Genomic DNA, 19,734 nt, shown 5'->3' with positions numbered 1-19,734 from the left:
GAACTACAATTTACGTTCAGTGACAATACTGCCACATGTTCTATATATTATTTCTTCCTACATGTACTTATGTACATATGCATTTTCAAAAGGCACATGTTTGCACTTATATCTATTTCACAATATTATTTTCACACTTACCTTTCAGTAAATCAAACAAATCTAATAAATCAAATAATTCCAATATTTTGTACACATTGTCCACTTCGAAAACAATTTCCATATTTGTATTTGACATACATATGTATGTATTTTATAGGACATACAGAAATTCCATCACTCACTTGTCACAGTTCAATAAAATATGATTATCGCTGCTTTATTTTGAGAGAATTAATGTCTGCTTGCATTAGAGTAAAGAGAAACAATCCATGTATGCTTGAACTTAAAATAAGGAAGCATGGCCTTATATCAAAGTTTGAGTTAAGTAAATATTTACATAGTCGGTTCGCATAAGATTGAGTCATTCTTAACCCTTTCACTACCGTACTATACGCAGCGATGTTAAAAAAATTGAGGTCGTTTTTTCGGATGGATATAATCTTCTAAAAGAGAAAAATAAAACAATTTTTTTTTCGTATCCTTCAGAAGGAAGATATGTCCTGGGATAATATGTCCCACTGGTATATTTACACGGTATTAATTGGGACTATATATCCCATTGGTATAATTTTTTGAGAATAATAAAATTTAGTTTTTATTTGTAACTCAATTTAAGTTTTATTTATTTATGGAACATGCCAAAACATTCAAAGCATAAGGGCTCTTTGCACATTGAACAAATGTAATACGTGCGTTTTTCTTTTTTTATTGAGGTGCATAAAACACAGCGTCTGCGGCGATCACCTTTTACTGGCATATGATCTCCCACGTTTAACATTTTTTTTGCTCTTTTTGACCTGGGTCCTTTTGTTGTAGATGTCCTTTTGACTTTTGTCCCAACTCTTCCTTGCGCAATGAGCTGTTCTGCGAGTGGAGCAATAAAATTTTTCAGTTGAAACTTTTTGTGGATATTTTCCTGATAAACAATACGGGCATTTACAATAGATGTCATGAGAAGCTTGAAAAATACTTTACGCCACCATTTGCTTGATTTTCTGTTCTGTTCATAAGTTTTAACCTTTTGATCAGATATGTCAACTCCTCCCATGTTCTCATTATAGAAAGCCAATGCTTTAGGACAGTTAGTAACAACCCTTGAACCATCTTTTTGCTTTCTGAAGACTACGGACATTGTAGGACTATGACAGTTACTCATAACAATAACTTCACGTGAGTCCTGCCATTTTGCTACCATTATACCGGTTTCGCTAATGCAAAATTTACATTCACCTTTCTTCAAACGGTCACTAATGGTTGGCAAGTTCTTTCTATTTTGAATACATGTTCCTACGCAAGCAAATGGCAAAGTTTTCATCAGATTATATGAGGTGAAAAAACGGTCAAAAACCAACACAGTATCTGGATTTCGAATAGTTTTGCACAATTTAAAAACGACACTCTCCCCTAAAGTTCCTGATAATGTTGAGCATTCCTCTTTACCCGCATAAATATTAAAATCATATGTATAACCAGTTTTAGAATCACACCTTTGCCAAATTTTTATGCCACGTTTAGTCGGCTTCATCGGAAGATGTTGCTTTAGAGAAGATCGACCTTTAAATTTTGCAATGGACTCATCGATGCTTTGACGCAAACTATCGGTACGAGTTTTGACAAACGTATATTTCAAACAATTGGTAACTTCTATATAATAAAGCTTAGATGCTGCTTCAGGTTTCTCAGGGAAGTTAAAATATAATTTTGACATTAAGGTCTGAAAACGAGTTCGCGACATCGCCTTTTTTATGTACTCATTTCCCATGGATTCATTTTGGGACCAGTAATCAGAAATCTCTGGAAGTTGATTATAACCCATTATAAGCGTAATGCCCAACAAAATTTTAATTTCTGATGCATCAGTTGGTGCAATATTATAACTTTTTTGTTTTTTTAGAATGCTCAATCGTTCATTTGTGCACTGCGCGATAAAAATAAATAATGATTCTGGAAAAATGCATTTGAAGACTTCGAACTCAGTTGCATTCCTTGAAATTTGAGCCAACAGAATGGGCTCAACGTCTTCAGTGATAGAAAAGCGAGGACGAAATAAAACTGATGGTTCTCCCCATACTACTGGAAGATTGGAACTTTCACTGGATAACACTATTGCATTATCAATATCCGTTACTTCATCATCCTCGCTCGGAGACTCGTCTACTTCGTTCTCGGAATCCGGAATATACTCTGAGTCAGAAGCACTAAAATCACTTACGTCAGAGTCGCTGGAATTGATAATCGCCAAAATGTCGTCTTCCCTCATATTTCTGGCAGATTTTTTTCTATTATTCATTCTGTAAAATTGAAAGATATAAATTCTATGAATATTTCCATTTCGGAAATGTATACCAATGGGATTATGTGTCCCGCTTATTTGAATTATACAATTCCAATGGGATCATATATCCCAACTGGACAAAACCCCAAATAAACGAATTTATTTACAACATTTTGTTGCGAACTCACCTTATTATATTGAAAAACACTTATTTTATTCACTCAAATTACTTTAGTAAACAGAAACACTTTTATACATTTACAAATAGGCAAACACGTGCACATTCACTGAAGGTTGCTGTCGGTTAATTGCAATAAAAGGCAGTACAGTTATTGAACGAAACCAAATCAGCTGATATTGAACGAAAAATACTGTAAACTACCAATGGGACCTTTTCCTATCTAAATTGAGCTTGAATTGTATTTTTGACGATTTTTTAAATTTCTCTTGGGATGCATGATCCCCATGGTAGTGAAAGGGTTAAGGCCTAACTATAATGTGCATACGCTGCCGTATGTCACTGTCAAAATGTGAACGAAAAGCCTGTCAAATGCATAACGAACGGAGAGTAGACATTTGAATGACTATAATGTGTAAGCAGAAGAAGAAAGTGTCAATAAGCAATTTGTGTTTTGGTTTTGTTTCGTTTGGATTTTGGCAAAATGAACAGAAAATTAAAATATTTAAAAACGATCAAAATTCTTAATTCGGTTTTAGACGGAATACGCATGTTGACAGAAATTAGTGAAATTACAAATCCAAGTTCAGACTTTTATTTTTTTTCCGAGGTGGCGATAAAATTTCATTGCAACTATCATTCAATGATGACTCCAAGACTGAGTCTGTATTTGGTTCTGCATTGTACAATGCTGTACAATGAAAAAGTTATATTTAAAAACATTAAAATCTATACAAAGTACCTACCGACGCGGTGTGACGGAGTCTTTTAGAAACATCAAGGGTTTTAAAAAACGCCATTCCTCTAGGTAGCTCATTCCGCTACCTGATGGAGCTTCTAATCTTTTCATCTCCTTGCAGAAGCGCTCCCGGAGTAGCTTCCATCTATGTTTGCATTCTAGATCTTTTAATTGAAACAAACATAAAATATATATAATACAAAAATACATATTTCTATAACAGTGTTAATACATACCACTTTTGCCGCTTAGTTCTGCGATTGCTTTCCACGCCTTTTCTTTATTAATACGATTAAAATAAAACGCATCCCTTTTATCGTACAAACATTTCTTGTTTTGAACACTTTCTATTAAAGTTTGGATAAAACAGTCGTCGTCCTCCATATTCAAATTTAAAATCGGTTGAAAAAACTTTTTTCTTTTTGTTTTTAAATTCAAAATGGTGTATCAGTTGACAAAAAGCGAAACAGCTGATTCCGTACGGAAAATGCGATCAGTTTCGCATTTTCCTTAAGCAAATGACATTAGATAAAACTTAACGAAACTTGATGTTAAGTACATTATAGTTGCAACATACAATTTGTGTGTATTCAGACAGTTGCTTACGCTGGCTTAAGCTAGCTTATGCACATTATAGTTAGGCCTTTAAATTGAATTAGTTTTTACTTGTTGAAAGTTTAAGTAAATATTGTCCTTAAACCAAGTAAAATTGAACTTCTTTCACTTATAAAGTCTAAAAATGACTTGTTTTCAGTACAATTTTTCTAAAATATAGGAAAATGCCATGAACTTAAAATAAGACATCGATTTTCTTATTTTAAGTACGATCGTCCTAAAATTGAAGGGTACGACTTTATTAAACTCCAATTGCGACTGACTGCTTACATTTAAAATGAACTTATTCAAAGTAATCAGAATGAATGAATATGACAAAAATGAATACAATGCAAAATGAACATGTCGGGGATTTCGTTCGTAGACTATTCTATAGAGGATTTGCTCGTTGATGACCCTATATCACTTTACACATCACACTTTTACACTTTACACTTTACTATAACTCAGTAACTTCACTTTTTATTTTCACTACACAAGCACAGCAAGTTCTGCTCCTATCAAGATCACTTCTTGAACTGATTCTGCGAGGACATAGCACCTAATTATATACGCACCCCTTCATTGCTCTAAAAGTAGCTAACGAGTCCTGCCTCCCTTCACTCTGTTCGCAGAATACGATCAGACCTCACTCAGTAACAGTTTCTCTAGTCCTGTTACTATGCTTATTTGCGCATTTACATTCTATAGTACCGTAATATATGCCGCCAATGCGTCGCCTACTTCAAACGACGCCTACAAAATATTAGCACTCTGACATACGCATATATACTGACATACAAAATACAAGTACTACAGCTCCAACAAACATGTAAAGTAGAACAAATAAGTATGAATATAATGAACAGTGAGTCAAAGTGAAACTCATACAAAACAAATAAAAAACAATTTCGTTTGAGAAGTTATATTTCATTCACTTGTTTCTTATATATTCCAATTATTTTATCATTGTTGAAATATCTTCTTATAATTTGCTTACTTTTTTTAATTTTTTTTTACAAAGTATTAAACAAAAATTGCATTCATAAAAAATAATTAAAATTAGACATCAAAATGAAACTCATACATTTGCAATATTAGACAAAGAAATAAAGAAAACATTAAAGTATATGTTACGTTAGTATTTTGTGGGGAATCCCTTAGAAATCTTAACTGCTTGTAATCGTTTTGGCATTGATTGAACTAACTTTGTACAGTATTCGCTCGATATATTGTCCCATTCCTCTTGAAGTGCCTTTTTCAGAGTTGTCCGGTTAGTTATACACTAGTCGGCATAATTATTTTGACGAAAAACAAATGGCTTAAGTTTTTATGTAACTTTGCAATGATTTAATATAACTCAATGATTTTTTTTTCTGTATTACATAGTGCTAATACAAACTTAAAAATAATGTATTCAATATTTTGTCATATGAACTTCAAAAAATATAAGCTAAAGTAATTTTCATGTTGTGGCATAAGTATTTTGACAAGTAGTTTTTTATGTGAATAACAAAGTTTAAACTTAAAAAACTAAAGGCAAAAAAAGGAATTTAGTAAAATATATAATTTCCTTTAGTTTCAATAACTTTTTCCAGGCGTCCCGGTACTGAATCGACTAAATTTTGGATGATCCCTGGAGATATCTGTTCCCAAATGGAACTGACCTCAGAAATTGTCTCCTCTCTGGTTTTATTCAATGATACTGTTCTTTTACGCTTCATAAGAGACCAGACGTTTTCAATTATATTTAAATCTGGACTTTGAGGTGGCCAGTCCAAAGTGGTAACACCAACATCCTTCAAAAATGTTGTAATCATCTTGGCTTTGTGGCATGGGGCGTTATCCTGTTGCAGAATGAAGGATTGACCAATAAGCCTGTCTCCAGAAGTAAATGCATTATCTTCTAGAACCCGTAAATATTGGCCTTGGTTCATCGAGCCAGTGACAGGAACGAAGTCACCCAGTCCATTATACGCTACACATCCCCAGAACATAACAGAGCCTCCACCATGGCTTACTTTTTGGCAAACGGGCCGCCTTTTCTGCCTTTGTTCCATTGGTAATCTTACAAAAAATTTATTTTTTGATGAATTATACTCAAAGGAGCTTTCATCTGTCCATAGAACGCTCCTCCAGAACTCCTTTGGCTTATGGACATATTCCTTTGCGAAAGCCAGTCTTTTGAGCTTGTTTGCTTTTGTTATATATGGTACTTCCTTGACTTTATAAGTCTTAAAATCACATTCTTTTAATCGTCGACGGACTGTGCGCTCGCTAATTGGTGTTTTCGCTGTCAAATTAAAAAGAAAAACATTTTTTTTAAATTCCCGTACAAGGACTCGGTCTTCACTGAGATCTGTTTTGCGCTTAGCACCTGATCTTCTTAAATTACGCATGTCATTATTCTTTTTAAACTTTTTAATTTGGTAGTGCACAGTTTGACGCGACACTTCAAACTCATTGGCAATGTCTTTGACTGCTATTCCAGCGTTAAACTTTGCTACCATTGAGGATCTGGTAACCAAACTTAGCTCAGCCGTTTTACCCATGTTATTTAATAATTTTTAATAACTTAACAATGCTAAGTTTAATAGTCAAAAAGAGTTTCGTCAAAATAATTGTGCCGACTAGTGTATGATAATTTCTGATTCCAATTTCCAATTGACTCTACAAATTCTCAATCACGTTCAAATCTGGCGATTGAGGGGGCGTTTCTAGTACTTTTGGACAATTAAACAATAACCACATTCGTACGTTATGGGCTTTATGTTTAGGGTCATTGTCCTGGTAGTATATAAATTTATCCAGGATGCCCAATTTTTCTGCACTCTGCGGAAGGGAGTGGTTATTGTCTACCTCAACAGATTTTCTGTGTCTTTGGGGGTTGAGAGGATCTCAGACATATCCTTCATTGCCCCCATGCAACGTATGTAGCATTGACCACCTAGCTTGAATTTTTTTTTTAATAAGGGCATAGTCTTTTGAAGACATGTCCCCTTTGCTGTTGAGGTCGTCATGGGCAGCTTTCGCTTTGCACCAAATTTCTCTTAACTCATCTTGTTGCGTCACAAGAGCGTTTTTTGAGATGTCCTTTGATGCAGCACTGAATTCAGACTCGTATTCGACAACGTAGTCCACTAGGCGCATGAAAGCTTCCATGTTTTGTTGTAAGAATTGAAAATTCTGACAAGTAAGAATTGAAAATTCAAATTTAAATTTAAAGGAATATAGTAATACTCAAAACTGAGCAGACTTTGGCCTAAAGAATACGGGAATCGCTTTGAAAATAATTCCCCACTATTGTAAATTTTTATTTGCAGCACACCACTGCCAACCAAACAAGAAAATATAAAAAAGAAAATTTTTTGACTGTTTTAGCCGATATCGCAATATATCTGGCTTATTGTACTTTATTTAATGTACGTGAGTTGCAGCACACCACTGCCAACCAAAAAAACTAGAATATATATATGTAGTCGTACGTACGTATGTATGTATATGCAAATCTTTATATGGATCGCCACCCAAGATACGCCAACGAAAATCAATTTGTGAAAAGAAAGTGTTTGAAAGTGAAAAAAAAGTGCAGTGTCTCAGTGAAAAAAAAAAAAAACAAAAACAGAAATTTCTTGAGCAAATTGAGAAAAAATCAAAAAAATTAGTGCCGTAAGTGATATATGAAAAAATATGTGAGAAAAATATTACCGCACAAAATCCGGTAAACGTAACCGTGCACTCACGGATTATTTTGTTCTTGCAATTATTTCACTAAAACACTAAAAACACTAGTCACTATGTCACTTTTCTTTTATAAAAGATTTGTAATTGTCACCAATATTAAAAAAATGCGATTAAAAACAACTCTTTTTTTTTTTTTAAACGATTTATATCCAAGTGATGTTAAAGCAATCACGAACCTTAGATTTGCCTGAGTAGGTGTGAAGTGTATTGTGTTAAAAAAGAGTTGCAGGTGTGCAGCGCCTTGTGAATCCTAATTACTCTGAGCAGATACCCACGGAGGTCCTTAACGAGGGCGGTAAGCTCGACCTCGCTCAGGGAAGAAGAAGAGTTTGGGAAATTCATCGCTGAGTTGTCAGAACTCGCAATGTTTTCAATGTTTTTTAGTGTCAATATATCACTAGGTGTTTTTAACTCAATAAAGATTTATCATTCCTTACCTTTGGTGGGGGGAAATGAAAAGACCTTCACCGAGTGAGAATTTATTCATTCTGATTTTTATTTAGTATTTTCCTTACTTATATACAAATTTTAAAACTATCTTAAATAACTAAATATATGTGTATGTGTACATATGTATATGTTTATATGTATTGCAGCATAATGTTTATTGCTGCTTGACATGGGGTTATTTTGAAATGTACAATTTAATACATGTGTGTGTGTGTTATCTCTTCTGTAAATTTATGATTTGTTCCCATGCATTTTTATTATTATTAGATGTGCATTGCATGTAAATGCATTATGTATATATGTAAAAAGCGATTTATTGTTTATTACAAATGTTGTTACGTTACAATTAAAATGAATAAATGAATTGAAATTTAATTAAATGAAAAGTATATGATCCGCTGCGCCAACTGTATTTGACAACTGTGTTCACCAAATCTGTTTGTACCACTGTAATCACCAACTCTCGCTACGCCTTGAGAAGTGAAGTTGGTTGCAGCTTGCCAGCATCACGCAGGGTGTTGCCAACATTACATATATGTATATATGTAAGTATATTAATATATAAATAGATATTTATATTTAGTAGAATTTCGGCTTTGCTGATAAGTAAGCATGTTCAATGATATTTGAACACTAGGGTTTCACTGTGCACTGCACTAATCACTAATCACTGCACTGCACTGTTGTTGTATAGTTGTTTATAGCTAAGCAGGCATACGGCCTTGCTAAGCTTTTGTATTCGATTGCGCTACTTCACGACCGTTCGCGTTGCTGTCTGTTGTTAGATTGTCAACATGTTTTAGTATTATCCTACGGGTTATATAGTAGTCGTTAAGCTAATAATTAGGTAGTTCACACGGTGTCATACAATCGTAAATCGTATATGAAAATCTTAAAAAAGTATTAGCTTTTGAGCATCCCTGTGAGTTGTAAATAACATATAATCGTATCTAATCAGCTGTTTGCTAAAATTTAAAGAACTAAAATGCCGCGCGCAAGTGAAAAAGACAAAATTGTAGCAGTTTTGTGCCTAAATCATATGATTAATTTACTGGATACGAATTCGAGTATGGGTTACATTTTTTACGGCATTTATTTACATATTTATTACACACCTTTACTATTTTCCAGGCGACGAGGAAGATGAAGCGATTGAAAATTTTAATTAATACATGCTTTGTGTGCTAAATAATCACAGAGGTGTTCACCTTGGCATTCCAAAATCATGCGAATGGGAGCAAACGGTGCTCAGAAAATTCGATGATAACAGGTTCAATCAAATGGTTAGGGTCCGTCCCGAGGAGTTTTGTTATATTTTAAACTTAATAAAGAATGACGAAGTTTTTAACACAAGTTCAAGTGAAGTGCAGCTCCCAATAGAAATGCAGTTTAAAATTGGCCTTTACCGTTTAGGATCATCCGGTGAAGTACAATCTGTGCGTAAAGTAGTTTCCCTTTTTGGTGTTGGTAACTGTTTCATTTACAATAGGAATTTCAATTTGCACAGGACTTAATACTTTAATGGTAGTATCAGCACGTTCCATTATTTCTTCAACTACAGCACAAGCGTTTAGTCGGGCACCGAAAATATCGTCAAATTCGTAGAAATAGCGAAACTTTTTGAGCAAAACGCCTATATAAAGTTGATTCTTATGTATTAACAATGATATTCAATTGAAGACACAAACTCATTTTATAGTATCGCCATCCATGCAACCAGCGCCAGTACTTCCTTCCCATTTCTTCGCTTTATTATATGCAGATCGCATATTTCTTACTTTTGAGCGCGTTGATTTGTTTTTCATTCGCGAAGCGATTATAAAATAGCCGTGCCGTAAATCTGTAAATAATTAAGTAATTAATAGTTTCCATTTACCCTAAAAAATAACATCAAACCTCAAAATCGCGATTCTCTAGAAGGAATTCAATCAACGCTTTTTCCTCGGCAACTTCCCAACGCTTTTGGGGGTTGTAGCGCTTGCGTTTTGGTAAAAACTAAAAGAAAGTATTCACAAACGTTTAAATTAAGAAATAATTCAGCATTTTCGATTATATTTACCTCAACTTCACCGTTCGTGCTCATTTTATCCATTTACTTATTCGTTTAAGGAATTGTCGGCCAATTTATTTCAACTAAATGCAAACAATAAGAAGAAAAAAGATAAACAAACACAGCTGATTCAAAGTTGCACTGAATAAACACAGTACGCAGAGTTGTATCGTCAAATTTATATTTTTGCATTTAAAACAGCTCTACAACAGTTCTACAAAACTATGACTTACGACATACATATATGACAATATACGACACCTTGTAACTACCTAAATATATTCATGTTTTATGGCTTAGGTTTAAAGTCTAATTTGATTATTTATTCTAAACAAGTGTTTATCATGCGGCCTAGGCATGTCTTAGGGATGTCGGAAATGGAATAAAGTATCGATATACATATATTGTATCGGTCATTTTTGAATATATCAATATCGATATTGATATTTTTATTTATTTTATTTTATTTTATTTATGATATGAAAAAAACAAATATTTGGCCTAATCTACTTTAATCATCTTACCTTACTAGATAAATACTAACCAATAGACATAGTTTTTAATAAATCAAGAACAACAGTTAAAACATTAATTAATTAATTGATACAGACATAAGAAAAACTCTTTGATTTCCGTGCTCGGCTATAAGCCATAATTATAATTCCTTTATGCTGTATTGTTGTTATCGATCGAAACGTGTGTTCACTTGTTGAATGTCTCACTGTTGGTTTGTCGAATTAAAATTCACTTGTTGTATTTGAGAAAAAAGATATAAAAAATGTTTTGTTTTATCGTGGGATGGCGCACTGTTGTTTTCCGTATTCACTGTTTTTCACTTCTTTGTTGTAAAAATGAAGTTATTTTTATTAAAGTCAACACTTATTATTTATTGAAGCTAATTTTTGAACACTTGCAGTCTTCTTGGCGTCTGAACAATAAGTGACACTTCTAGAAACTACGAATTAAGTATTCAGTTGAAACTGTGAATTTCTAAGAGGAATAATTGACGGACAGTGTGCCCACAATCCTTTTGTAAAAAACGCAGGAAAAGATGTTTTCTTTTTCTCCTCTTTCGCCTGTTGAGTGAAGTTGGGGCGGTTGATATTCCTCTGCATTACGCTTCTATTATTTTATGTAATTTGTGGGAGTAATGCAGAGGAGTAGATTAGGAGTGGATTAAACAGTTAGTATAAACAGAGCGAGACGTCGGCAGCGATGCATATTGTAAGTGTCGTGCTAGTAGCGTCATTAAAATCCGGAATTTTAGTTTGGCGTTCTTGTAGTGGGTAGTTTGGCGTGATGCGTTTGCCAAATTTTTTACCTGCATTCTTAAGCTTACATAGTACAGTACACAGTACAACAAAATATTTTTTTTGTTAACTTGTCGTTGATACTAATATTAACTGGCGCCAGTTAATTTATCTATCCTTGATGTTAGAGATGTAGATGTAGGGAGGGAGTAGGCGAGAGCGGTCCTTTGCTGTCTGCTGTTAGACTGTCTTGTGTGTGTGAGCACATTTATTTTAATTTGTACCATCTTGAACACGAAATCTACCTTTTTGAAACAATTACTAATTGTTTGCTGCTTAACAAAGTTCCAAGCGCGATTTGCATATTTGATACCATTCAAAATTGTGAGCGATTTCAGGAATTCAACTATAGATAGACCCTTCTCCAATGCACAAATTTGTTTTTTATTAGGATTTGTCGATATTCCATTTTAAATGAGTGGATGATACCTTGGCCAAGTGGCTGGATAAGGGCAGTTGTATTTGGTGGCAAAAATTCTATCTCAAATTGTAAATAATATTATAATACCGCCGTACATGCCGTGCCCAGCCTTCGAATTCTGTCCCTATGGATAATTTTTCCTCTCTCAGTTATAATGGTTGCACCGCGATCTTCCTTTACAGTATGTTTGTTATATTTATTGGCACTTTTATTCCGTCTGTCCTTTCGGGAATAAAGTATATCATTTATATAAATAAAAATGAATTGTTGTTCGTTAGTTTGATTAAAACTCCAGAACGGCTGGGCCGATTGAGCTGATTTTGGTTATTTGACCGCAATTGAATCCGCACGCGTTTTTCTATTTTTCGCTATCTCGTTCGTTCGCTTATTTTTCTTCACAGTATCGTGAGCCAAAGTGCAGGCAATTGGTTGAATTTTAATTTTAGTGATTTCACGTGTCCCGACTATTATTTTTATCTCAAAAACTCTTGAGAAATTTCACTGTTAAAGTACCAATAGTTAGATCGAGATACAATACTCGTGCACCGACCTATAGGATCGCGAATGTAATTAATGAGTATGCTGACCGTACGGATGTTTTCAACATGTCTGCAGAAAAAATTAAAAGTGAAGCTAAACGTTTAATTCTTACCTGATATTCGGATAAAGAAAGATACTAATAAATAAAGAAGTGATATTGCTTAAGGTTTTCTGATTCTGATCTTAACTAATTGTATCATTTGTTATTATTTTCTTTTCTTCAAAGTATTATTATTCTTCCAAAATTTCTCTCTTAATACTCAACATGTAAAAGAAAAAAATCTATGTATAATTGCTGAGTGCGTTAATAAATAAATAAATAAATAAATAAAATGTTTGTCGTAGTCCAGGGTTTTCCTGCTCCATGTCGAGAATATTTTATTCTTTGGATTATGAATAAAAAATCTAATTTTAAGATCTGTGAGGGACTGTTCCTTTATTTGATATTAATAAAGTGTTCACAACATGTGTGATGTATAATCAGTACCAAACTAAGAACATGGGAGTTGGTTTGTTATGCTTTATGTTTATAACTCAATAAAGATTTATCATTCCTTACCTCTGGTGGGGGGAAATGAAAAGACCTTCATCGAGTGAGAATTTATTCATTCTGATTTTTATTTAGTATTTTCCTTACTTATATAAGTTAAATGTCTTTAAGTTTTTTATTTAAATTTTTTATTTCATTACGTTTTGTAAACACTATACAAAAATACTTTATTAAAGTTAAAGTTTGTTGGAGCGATGTCCAACCTGCTTGAAGGATAGCCGAATTAAAAGTGAAACTTAAATCTAAGCTTATGCTATCACCAACTTAATATTCTAAGCGCCGGCAGAGCGAGACGTCGGCAGCGACGCATATTGTTAGTGGCGTGCTAGTAGCGTCATTAAAATCTCTGTTTTTAGTTTGGCGTTCTTTTAGTGGGTAGCGGTAAAGTGGCGCGATGTGTTTGCCAAATTATGTACCTGCATTCCAGAGCATTCTTAGGCTTACATGGTACAGCACACTGTATAACAAAATATTTATTTTGTTAACTTATACAAATTTTAAAGCTATCTGAAATAACTAAATATATGTGTATGTGTGTATGTTTATTTGTATTGCAGCATATTGTTTATTGCTGCTTGACATGGCGTTATTTTGAAATGTACAATTTAATACATGTGTGTGTCTGTGTTATCTCTTCTGTAAATTTATGATTTGTGTCCCATGCATTTTTATTATTATTAGATGTGCATTGCATGTAAATGCATTATGTATATACAGCTGCGGTCAATATAATAGCACCACGCATAAATTTATACTGACTCCGTTTATATCTCTTTAACTCTTGGGCCAATTCAACTCATAACAAAATAATAAATTTTTTGATGATAATAGTTCATTATCATAAACAAATTATTTGGTTTTTTTATAACAGTTTATTATATGTTAATGAATTTAAACAGACACCTTAAAAACTACACAGTCAAAATAATAGCACTTCAATTCATTTTTAACAAAAATAATGGTATTTCTTAAAATAAATCAAAAATTTTAATAAGATATCTTTTAGATAAATTAATTACATATTTTAAGTACTTTGTCGCGTGCCCTTTGTTTGCTGTTACCGCGTCACAACGCCTTCCCATGGAATCCACTAAATGCTGGCATCTTTCAACTTTTATGGAGCTCCAAATTTTCTGCACAGCCTGCCAGAGCCCTTCAACAGTTGTTGGTTTTATTGTAGATACACCCTTCTTTATGTCGGTCCACAGATTTTCGATGGGGTTCAAATCCGGGGACTGTGCAGGCCACTCCATTACATTGATAGAGTTATCGTTGAACCATTTTTTTGCCATTTTGATGGTGTGTTTGGGGTCATTGTCTTGCTGGAAGACCCACACCAGCGGCATTTCGTAGGAAGCATACGGCAGCATAATTTCATCAAGGATTTTTACATAAACCGATGAATCCATAACGGTTTTGATCCAATATATGGGACCCACACCTTGATATGAGAAGCAACCCCATACCATAATACTATGACCTCCATGTTTGATAGTTTTTGATGTGAATTGTGGCTTGTATTCGCTTACGGATAAAACATCTGGAACCCTTTCCACCAAAAAGAACAATTTTGGATTCGTCAGTCCATAGCACTTTTCTCCACTTTTCCTTTGGCCAATTTAGATGTGCTTTAGCAAAAGATATTCGTTTAGCAATATGCTTAGAGGAAAGCTCCGGCACTTTTCGAGGACTACAGGTATTCAAGGTATTGTCTCGAAGTCTGCGGCGAAAAGTTTCCACGCTCGCCGGCACATCCAATGTTTTTTTGAGCTCCCTAGCTGTCATAAAGGGATTTGCTTTAGTCGTCCTTTCTAAACGTTTTACCATTAAGGGTGACAAAACTCGCTTTCTACCACGGGATTAAACTTTTTGTTCATATCTTACAGCATTTATTATCATTTTATTAGAACAGCCCAGCATATCCCTTATCTGGGAATACGATTTACCCTCGGACGCAAATTTTTTTATTAAAGTATGTGCACGAAAAATATTGGTCGAACATATAACGTTATAAAACTTATGTTTATTATTTAATTTCAGAAATATTTATACAAGTTACAGTTTATATGTAGATTTATACGTATTCAAGATATAATATTCAGGATATTTTTTTATAAGCGAATAACCGTAATTTAGACTTAACATCCTTCATAAGCGCTTGCACAGAATCCTTATTGAAGTCTTTAGCGACGTTTCGCCACTTATTTCTAAATTGCCTCTCATTTTTCACTGTATGCTGCGTCTTTAACAATTTCGCTTTAATAATGGCCCAATAAGTTTCAATCGGCCTGAGCTCTGGGCAATTTGGAGGGTTCACCTCTTTAGGAACAACGACCACTCTGTTGTCTTGGTACCACTTTAAAGCCGTTTTTCCGTAATGACATGTCGCAAGATCAGGCCAAAAGAGTACTGGGTCCTTATGAAGTTTAATTAAAGGCAAAAGACGTTTCTCTAAGCACTCATTAACGTAAATTTTTTGATTTATTGTTCCATAGCCTATAAAAGGTTCACTTTTAAAACCACACTGGCAAACCGCCTGCCATACTAGAAATTTTTTTGGGAATTTGTCAAGCTTTTTATTTTTCTATTTATCAGAAACATTCCCCCTTTTGTTTGCTGTGTAAAATTGTCGCCCTCGAATTTGTTTAAAGTCCGCTTTTACATAGGATTCATCGTCCATTACAACGCAGTTAAAATTAGGCATGAACTTTTCATATAATTGTCGAGCACGTCGTTTTGCCAAAACATGTTGCTTATCATTGCGGTTTGGTGCTGCATTGACTTTGAAGGAACGTAATCCATTTCGTTTGCGTACTTTCTGAACAAATGAAGATGACATTTGAACTTTTTTGGCGACATCTCGAACTGAAAGTCCGGGATTTCGTTTCAAATAGGTCAACACTTTTTTTGCTATAAGTGGAGATTCAAATCCTTGTTTTCTACCACTACCGGCTTTTCTATTCAATGATAAGGAGTCACTGTATCTCTTAAGAACAAAAGATACCGAAGATTTTGCAAGTTTTAATTTTTTGGCGATGTCGCTGTGGGACATGCCTGGATTTTCCAGCTTTTTGCGCAAAACCGATTCGCGAACGTGTATATTCATTGCTGACAAATTTTACACTAACCACATTTTTGTAAAAAATATAAAGCAATTATTTAGATAATGTAGTAAACTTTGCGTGTAAATTTGAATTTTGATTTTACTGTTACAAATTTCTAAGCTGTGCGGGTTTCTATGTGACCAGTTTTTTTCGTGCACATACTTTAGTTCACGTTTTTCCGGCGAACAATGCTTTCCGAGACCCATAACTATACAATTTTTTGAAAATTATTACACGATTTAATATAAAAAATATAAAAAGATGTTTATTACCTTCCGTTTTCACTTTTTTCCACAAATTTTTGCAAAACAAACAAAAAAGAGTCTACTGATGCTATTTTATTGACTGCACGAAATGAGAAGTGTTGGCAAAAGATCTTTTATAAGTCATTAACAGTTACGAAATTTGACAACAAATGCAGACACACTGAGAGAGCAATATATTATATTCCTGTTCCATTAAAGTTCTTAATTGATTCGTATTCCATATTGATGAATCATGACAGGCTCCAGGATATGTGTAGCATCAACATAACTTATTTTCATTTTATCATCACATACCTTCAAACCTACTACTTTTATCTGAATCTGTGTTTATTGCCGTGAGTTAACTGTGGAATTCGTAATTGGGTTTTTAAATTTTTTATTTAACAATAGTTACGCAACTATGTTTACATTTGTGACGATCACAAGCTCAGACGTATAAAACGATGTGTTGATACTTGTACTTTACGATCAATGGCTAAGCAAGGATGATGACAAATGTACATATAACTTGCGCGAGCAACTTTTGCTTGATTAAAAAGAATAAAAAATATATATTTTTAAGTCAGCCAATGAGATTGGTACTGACTGATCCTTTATTCGTATAATAATTCACAGTATACACATGTACTATAATATTGAATATATTAAGCTTAAAACTGTACTTTTACTAGTGGTATAGAGAACTTGTTACTCGGCAGTCAATAATGATAAAGTGACCTAGAGGCTATTGCTCCAGTGGTTTATATAGGCTATGCTTATCGCTGCTCCAGGCTGTTATCATAATTCTATTAATAGATTGTTTTGATGATTTCATTGTTTAGGCATTTTATCATGAATCCGGCACATGGTGTGGTGATATCATGCTATACTTGTGGTTAGCTGTTGTTATGCTGAGTTGAGCAAAGGCGTGGTTAAATGTTAAAGTATTAACTTACGCGTAATTCACGATTCATCGCCTGTCACAATATCATTGACGTGTTTCGATGCACCACTATTCTTTTAACATTTCTCTCTACGAACCGATGCGAGTCTTGTTTTTTAGCGATTGACAAATTGTGCGTGATCCAACGTGAACAAGTGGTGCATTGAACAGTGGTAAATAATATTATAATACCGCCGTATATGCCGTGCCCAGCCTTCGAATTCTGTCCTTATGGATAATTTTTCCTCTCTCAGTTATAATGATTGCACCGCGATCTTCTTTTACAGTATGTTTGTTATATTTATTGGCTTTTTTATTCCGTCTGTCCGTTCGGGAATAAATTATATCATTTATATAAATAAAAATGAATTGTTGTTCTTTGGTTTGATTAAAACTCGAGAACGGCTGGGCCGATTGAGCTGATTTTGGTTTTAAAATGTTTGTCCGGTTATTCGTGTTTTTTAAGGTAAGTTAAAAACGTTTGTTCTGTATTCACAAGCGAAAAAAAATTACATCAGTACTGCAATACCAATATTACATACATTTACTCCAATTGGCCTTTAATACATTGCAAAAATGCTTATTTGTACGAATACATACGATTATGTTCTAATATTCTGTGAATCTATAGGGGAAATGAATACATTAAAACTTATTATTGTTTGATTAAAGTAGTAATATTAAATGATAGGAATATAATAGCAATTAGTATTTCAAAATATGTTTAAAAACTTATTTAATTTTTGTTTTTACTAGAGCTTTCTTACAAAAATGACAAGCTTTACTAAAACATGAACAATAGTAAAGACTTCTTTCTTCTTTTTATTTTTCCAATTGGATTTTGATTTGTTTTTCAGTTTTAACTTGTGCTATATCGCTTAAATCTAATACGAATACCTGCTCCCACTGCTGTTTTCCAATTAGTCGCTGTGCTGCGAATTCTAAATCGATTTCTTAATTCGTATTTATTCACTGAGCCTTGCTGTGACGTATGCGTTTTCTTCATTAATTTGTTGTGCGGTAAATTCTGCAAAATTTTACATTTTCTGGTACTAGTTGAATACTGATGTTTATTTTGTTTTCTTCTCCGTATGTTGCTGTGCTGCGAATACTGCTCCGATTTCAAATTTCACTTTAACTTGTTGATTTCTGTTGTTTCTTTTCCTCTCTACTCAGTTGAACACTTTTGCTGTCTCGTTGATTTCTGCTGTCTCTTTTCTTTTCAGTTATTGCTATGTATATTGCTATGCGGCTCAAATATACTCCAACTTTAAATTCACTTGCTGATTTTTGTTGTCTCTTTTCCCTTCAGTTCAATATATTGCTATATTCGCGTCACAAACTATTATTTGAAATCGCTCCACTAAAACTGTATTTTTATGCTCAAAACTCTTCAAATCAAAAATTTCGTTTCTGGTTGAGCCCCCAAATTTGGGGGAATTCTTTCCTTACATATTATGTATAAAATGAAACACTTGCTTAATTGTTACCACGCCACGTCTTTCCTTTATTGGCTACAATTTGCGACTGTACGTGCCCGTACGGCGTCAGTAAGCGTTCTTCTTATTCAAAGTTGCATTTTATTCAGAGTTGCAATTAATAGGTCAGTCCGGATCGTGTTGTCCGCAACTCTCCTACATATGTAATTGTCTTCCTATCTTTATTGTGATAATTTAATACTCCTCCTTGATTTTTGAGTAAAATATCTTCTATTTCTTGCATTGAACAGTGATGGATTTGTACAACTTTTTGGAAACAAAGGTAAAAAAATATGTCTTTGCAAATCCATTCTTTTTAAGACTTCTGGAGAAAGGCAACAACTCTAAATCTACCCGTTTCACTTCTTGATTCGTTTGTAAGTTGCAAATAAATTCAAAAATTTTCGTTGCATTAGATCCTTGGATTGTGGAACCCAGCATTGACCAGGCTCATTTTATTAACCACCTTGCCCCATCATACTGATTTTTTTCGTTTTCCCGTGGAATATTCCTGCTCCATGTCGAGAATATTTTATTCTTATTATGATTAAAAAATCTAATTTTAAGATCTGTGAGGGACTGTTTCTTTATTTGATATTAATAAAGTGTTCACAACATGTGTGATGTATAATCAGTACCAAAGTAAGAACATGGGAGTTTGTTTTTTATGCTTTATATATACTTTGGATATAAGTCTAAGTGCTGTGGTGTCGGCTTCTGATTGGTTTTTTCATGTCGGTACCGTGTGCACTTCATATCTTAGAAATGTTGTGGCTTGTTTATCGTGCTTCTGTGCTGTGGCACTTGGGTGTGGCGTGTGCAGTGGATGACTGAACAAAAAATGTATATTTTTGTGTCTGTTTGTTAGAATCGCGTCCTCACGGTTTTCCTTCACTGTTTGCTTGATATATTTTGCGGCGATTCTGTTTTTCGTACACTTCTTCTCCTGGTAAATACACTTTATTTTTTCTTCCTATGTTATGGTATTTAAGCATATTATCTTGACGTTTT

At 33.8% G+C, this 19,734-nt stretch overlaps 1 protein-coding gene across 2 annotated transcripts in view; it reads left to right on the top strand.

Annotated features, from left to right (window-relative positions):
• Positions 1 to 19,734, top strand: part of LOC105223375 (uncharacterized) — a 178,979-nt gene that overhangs the window by 32,947 nt on the left and 126,298 nt on the right. The window lies entirely within an intron of this gene.

This window comes from Bactrocera dorsalis, chromosome 1 (assembly GCF_023373825.1).
Source record: "Bactrocera dorsalis isolate Fly_Bdor chromosome 1, ASM2337382v1, whole genome shotgun sequence".
In the NCBI taxonomy this organism is placed as follows: Eukaryota; Metazoa; Arthropoda; class Insecta; order Diptera; family Tephritidae; genus Bactrocera; species Bactrocera dorsalis.
Note: the sequence above shows the minus strand (reverse complement) of the source record. Positions and strands in the feature narration are given on the sequence as shown.